At 37.3% G+C, this 6738-nt stretch overlaps 1 pseudogene; it reads right to left on the reverse strand.

Annotated features, from left to right (window-relative positions):
* Positions 1-5380: 5380 nt before the first annotated feature.
* Positions 5381-6420, reverse strand: LOC149151231 (BTB/POZ domain-containing protein At3g05675-like; annotated as a pseudogene).
* Positions 6421-6738: the final 318 nt, after the last annotated feature.

The following is a 6738-nucleotide window of genomic DNA, read 5'->3' on the forward strand; positions in this document are numbered from 1 at the left end:
CATGTAACCCACAAGTCTAGGCTTCATCCACCAAGAGAGAAAGCTTTAAGGCCCCATCTGCCAAGAGTGAAAGCTTTCCTTTTTTAGAGTCTCATCTAGTAAACCATTGCTCAAATTTTTTTCTATAGAGAGAATTGTAGTGGTGGAAAGTATCCAGATCCTCACCTTAACCCCAACTTCTATAGAGATCATTATAGTGGTGGAAATTATTCGTACCCTCACCTTAACCCCAACCTTCTTGAACAGGCATTCCCTGAACATGAATTAGATAAGGGTTTATATAAATCATTTGATGAATAAGTGAAATTTCAATAACATCTACTTTAACATATCCAACAACAGAAGTAGTTCAAGATCAATAACTAGTGTAAGTATTTGATCCATTTTTAGTACCTATAAAAGCGTTCATTTAAGAGTATAGTAGAATAATTCATATAATAGTTACCGTAGAGTATGACTCACTCACGCAATTGATGTGCCTCGCCGAGTTCAATGAAGTCGTTACAATGTTATTTCATAGTTTTAAATTCATTTGTCCTTCCTTTGCACCCTCACAAAACCGTTAGATCTCCAAATGCATTAAATCTCTGACGTTTTTTTTTTTTTTCCATGCGCACTGTTGTTCTCTCTACGTCCGCCCCCCTGCAACCCCTCCTTTCAGCCATGGCTCCAGAGGGAGGCTCTGAGCCTCCTTCCTCCCCTCCCCCTGAGCTACTGACCTTTAAAAAGTTGGTGGGTGACTACAACAAACGCCCAATCTCGACCTCCCAATAGAAATTTGTCAAGAAAATGGAAACAATCCCCACCATCATACTCCCAGCTGAAGAGCCCTGTTGAGCTACCCCGAATATTGCAGAAGGAGGACTCATCGGCTAGTTCACTGGGCTATGGCCATCACCAAGAGCCATTGAATCATGGGTGCAACACAATTGGAGAAATTTGGTATCAAAAGGAATAAAATGTCACTTTGTCGGTAAGGGTTACTTCATTTTCATTTTTGACTGCATCGAAGACAAAAACCTCATTTTCAGGAATGGGCCATATTTCATGGGACCCCAGGGCCTTTACCTGAACAAATGGACCCTGGACTTTGATCCAACCCAAGATGTGCCCTCGGCTGTTCCTGTCTGGGTGCGCCTCCCCCATTTACCCCTGCACTGTTGGAGTCCGAAGACTCTAGAAACCATTCGAAACACCCTTGGAAAATACATTGATAGAGTAGACAGGAAGGGACAATACTCCTGTGCCAGAATCTGCGTCGAGGTAGATCTGGAAGTTGGGCTTCCAGAAGCTATAAAACTAATAGTGGCAAGTTGGTCACATGTGCAAGAACTGGACTACGAAAAACTGCCCTTCAAGCGCAGGCACTATCATGGATTGGGGTTGGACAAAGCCAAGAGCTTTACGAAGGACTGACAAGCTCGGACCCGAAATGGTTATGCGTAGGAGCCCAAAAATTTTGAAGTCCGCCAGTTAAAATCGCATATCGGCAGTGGTGGTGGAGTGTTGCAAAGAGAACCGAGGAACGTGCCGAACCCCGATGCCGATAAAGGTAGAACCTCGGTAAAAGAGCCAAGATAGAAATCCGACAAAAAGGAACACTTTTCGGGAAATCTCTTCATAACGGTTCCCAAGAGCTTTACAAAGGGCCGATGGGCGCGGACCCGAAAAACTATACATAAGAGCCCAAAAAATCTAAAGTCCGACATCGCATATTGGCCATAGAGGTGGAGGGTTGCAAAGAGACCCGAGGCGGAGCCGATCCCCAATGCCGATAAAGGTGATATCTCGAGTTTCAAGCCAAGACTGTCCCATGGTGGAAAATATATATGGGAGATTAATATATATGCAATTTTAAAAGGCTCAAGTATAAAGGGACCTTATCTCTTGGGGACCCTTCGCATCGCAAAAATCCCATGTCAGCGATCCATAATACATTAAACATTCTAGTTAAAAAATAAATAAACAAATAAATAAATAAGGGAAAAAAAAAGGAAAAAAAAGAAAAAAAAAAGATCTTTGACACAAAGAGTTGAAAACCACAAATGTTGAGTGTGGAGGGGGAATGTGGGTGCTACATGCAAGCCTGACGTGGCTATCTCTCAAGTGTTTTTTATTTAACTTATATTGGTTATTATATTTATTTTTTAATTTAAAAAACAATATCTCAATGTAACTACAAATTTAATATAAAATATATTTCACCATCCTTGCATGCAGCACCGCCTAGATTTGTTGTTAATTTAGGTTCTTAAGACAGAAGGGAATCAATAAGCTACGATAGGGTCTTTCTTATGCCTTGAGCTACAACAACTTCAGTCCTTTGTGCTCACGCCCTTGCTTCTGCAAGCTCTAGGCATACAAAGAAAGTATCAGCTACATTTCTACAAGCAAGTGGACCAACATGTAATTAAACACCTCCAAATTGAAAAGAAAAGAGGGATAGGCCATAATAGAAGTGGAAAGGTGCCAATTAGTTCTCGAATTAACCACCTCCAAGTTGAAAAGAAAAGAGGGCTAATTCATAACAAAATTGGCAAGGTTCCATCTTGGAAGAGGCTTGCAACAGGTTCATTGTTCACCACACATTGTACCACCATTATGCATAACCTTGGAAGGTAGAGCTATAGGAGTTCAAAACCCTCGCCTATTGAGACAGATGTCAAGAAACAACCATGAAGCAAAGAAGCTTCCAGGTTTAGAAGTTGGGATTTAAATTTGGACCCAGACAATATAGAATGGGGTTCTAAAAAAAATATGTTCCAATATCTGATTTGTTTGGAGGGTCTCGTGGGATTGTTCATGATACAATCAACACAACATTGGCACCTTCCCCAGTTGCTAATGCATAGTAGGCATTCTACATCTGTAAGAGAATTTCGCAGCAATTGCAACCACGTCTTCATCACCTCCAATGTGTTTCAATATCGAATTCATCTTAGAAGAGGGTGGCAGTTGTATCTTGTAGAAGGATCTCTATAGGCCTCAAGTCAGTTCACAGAATATGATGGTTATCCTCCTTGTTAAGAACATCCTTCATCAATTCAATCACTGGGCTTATTAAGGCATTGCCTGATACTTTGGTGATGGTTACCATGGCTTTCTTGCTACCGTGGGAGAATGTAGGGCCTATATCTATGGCCTATCATAGGGGAAGGGGGAGTTGTGATAGTAAAATAGAAGTAACACTTTGTCTCGTCTTTCCACCGAATATGAAGCAAATAAGCCACCATCTTTGGAAGCTAAGTTTTTAGTTTTTAAATTGTGCGAATAGTTTTGGGTGTCCATAGTGGGCACAGGGTAGCATGCAAGCTCCGTGTGACTATCTTATTTTTTTCATATTTAATTTAATTTATTATGAATATTTTTTAGTTTTAATTTTTAATTTTTAATTTTTCTTTCAATTATTATAATGAAAAATTTGGCCCTCATCTGCATGAATTACACGCAAATGTTGCAGTGTGCCTTGGATAGTTCTAAGGGAGGTTTCCATGTAGATTTTGCAGTGTGCCTTAGATAGTTCCAATGGAGGTTTCCAGCAGACAAATATTATGTAACGCCTTGTCTTTCTGATCTTGCTGGTTATTTGACACAACCTGGTAGGTGAAGGTATCCAACAAACAAAGCTTGTGTAAGGCCTCATTTATCTACTCTTGGTTATTCTACTCAACCTCCTAGGTGAAGATGTTTTAAGTTTAAAAAAAAAAACATTTCCCTTTGGTTCAACCCATCCTACCATATTGCTAATGTTCCAACCCATATGCTTCATCGAGCAACAATTTTCCTTGTCCTTCTTACATCCTTTTGATTTTTATCCATACAAGCGCCTAAAAAGCCATGGTAACATTTGTGTTTCTCTACCCATTCTCATTTTTAGGAACATATATTAACTCTTGTAACAACATTAATTTCATAACTAATTTTCATTGGTGCTTAGATAATCAGAGGATGTAATATTGATTCCTACATGGTGTTCCAGTCTTGATTTTCAATAGATATATGAAAATACCTGACACAAATGGGCAATAATCATGCCCAAAAACACTTGTTCTCGACTAGAACATAAATTTTCTTATTGGAATTTGAATGTAAAGAATAAAAAATAATGTAAAATTTCTTATTGGATTTTCACTGTAAATAACAACACATAACACCTACTTCTGTTAGTGTTCACAAGGCCTATGTATGCATCGATGCAATTTCCATAATTATGGATTTTGACCGCTAAACAACACCTTCCAAACTCTTATAATTCTCTTTGTTATTCTTATGTCCCTTTAACTCTGATAGATGTGATGTATTATGATTTGAATGTTTGATTTTGTGGTTCTAAATCCATACAACGTAAATTACATGATAGCTTTACTTATGTCTTAATTTGTGTGAGGGTTCATACAGGTAATAGGGTTTAGAAGTTGGGAAATTATTCTGAATAAGATAATATGCTCTTATATGGATCTGGATGAATAAATACATGTATCTCATATGTTGTGTGATGAAGAAAGATCCAACAAAGATTGATAGTCGCTAATGTAAGAGCAATGTGTGGATTTTGTGGTCATCACACCTATGTATTATTGTGATGGCTTAAGCTTCACAGAGTAAGCTTGGACAATTGGTTTAAGAGTAATGTATTGATTCTTGGGTGTATATTCCTTTGCATGCTATTGAGAGATCATGATATCCTCTGCATAGATATCAGTCTGAATTTTCTTGCAAGATTTGGCCCTGGAGCCACTTCTTTCTTTGTTTAGAAGTCATGGACTTCGTTGGTAGAAACCCTAGTATTTAGGAGAGTCTGCGAATTTTCCCTTAAGTATCATTCTTTGTAAGTATTGATGTACAAATAGATATCCAGGATTGAAGAATCCCCTCAAGTATACTTGCATCCAAATGTCGAGGTGGCGCATTCTCAACTCCATGCATCAATGCATCCATAGATATAGGCATCTGAATGGGAAAGGAACGTGCACATAAAAAATAGTCTAGATTCAAATCAAGGCCAGATATATTGGAAAACATTAATTGTAGCCATATGCCGAGGTTTATTAGTAATGGATAAAAGCATAAACATTACATATGGCTTTGAGACCAGATAAAATGTAAAATGTTTGTATAACGTTTAAAATATTAATATTGGAAAATATCAATTGTAACCATAGGCCTAGATTTTATCAATAATGGATACAAGTTTACTGATAAAAGCTTAAACATTCCAAATGGCTTTGAGACCAGATATAATGTAAAATATTCATATAGCGTTGAAAGGAGTGACATAATGGGTCAATCTCCTTTTTGTTGCTATGTACCTCTAACAACACACTTCAAAAGCTTCACTTAAATCTAGATGTCTTTCTTGCTTTGTTTGAAGCCAATTATATTAATGGCCAACATTAGTAATAGTAGAGGTATTGCTGGTATTAACCCAAATCATACCCAAAGACAGTCCCCTTTTTGTTTCTTTGAATGTGTAACACTGCACTTTAAAATATTTACTTAAATCTGGGTATTTTACTTGCTCTGTTTTAAGCGAGTCCGCCAAAATTTTAGCTCAATCACTAGAAGGCAATGCCAAAACCAGCTAAATGAGTGCAGATTCTATGCTTTGGTAGAGATCACTATCCATTTGGTAAGGGATTTTATCATACAAATTTTATAGGTCAAGTTGTGGCTTTGTCTCCTTTACAAAGGGTAGCCAAAGTTTCACCAGGTGTGTTCACCTTGAGCAGAAAGGATTACATTGTCATACACAACTGCCTCCAAAACCCTTTTTGTAATTTCAATTTTGTTTTCAAATTTTGTAATTTCAATTTTGTTTCCAATAGGCATGAATTAAATATTACACCCTTAATTATGCATAGAATTTTATCTAAAGCTTCTTCACACTTGATGATAAATTTAGTTAAAAGATCCATCTTAGGAAAAATGTGACACAACCATAAGAAGTTAGCCCAAAAATATTAAAATGTGATTATCATGGTCTTCTAGGACATCTTCCGTATTAGACAATAGAGATGCCATTTTTTGATAGATGTTTTTTTACCTCATACTTACGTTGTCACCTAGTGCTAGTAGAGGTGCTTCATCATATTCAATTAGCATATACTCTACATGCTCTTGTGCAAAAGCTTTGAGTTCTTTTGGAGAAGCAATAAAATCATAATGTTTTCTATCAACTTGAATGGCAACATGTATGGTGGAGAGAAACACATTTCTTATCGCATATGAGTCAACTGATTGAATTCTAGCAAGGATGGGAATGAATTTTGAACCTACATTTGAAAGGGTTGTTATAATTTTTTCCTCTTCATTTTCCTCCCAAAGAACCGTCTCTAAACATTGAACACATTTTGAAATTATTTGATCAATACCAATTTGGGTACCAAGTTTGGTGCCTACTTTTGAAATGCCAAGATCCATGTTTGATCCCTTATGCAAGGGAACAAATTACTCATTCTTCCATTGGAATTAGTCTTATAGTTCAATAGTTAGGCATGCTTCCAATGAAACACATTACTGACTAGTTGTTAGCTATTTCTAGAGCAACATCTCTATGTTACTACTGGTATTTTGCTGCCATATTTATGTGGGTTGTTCCTTTCCCATAGGCCTTTGGAAATCACTGGTATGTAGGCTTAGTAAGATTATTTTTTCAGAATTAGTTAATTTTCCTATCTTTAGATTCTTTTGAGAAATTCTTATCGCTAGCGTTTCCTAAAGTGTAGGTGTAACCCCTTG

The sequence above is a fragment of the Pinus tabuliformis genome, chromosome 9 (genome assembly GCF_031772625.1).
Source record: "Pinus tabuliformis cultivar Carrire ecotype Pingquan chromosome 9, CPIR1, whole genome shotgun sequence".
In the NCBI taxonomy this organism is placed as follows: Eukaryota; Viridiplantae; Streptophyta; class Pinopsida; order Pinales; family Pinaceae; genus Pinus; species Pinus tabuliformis.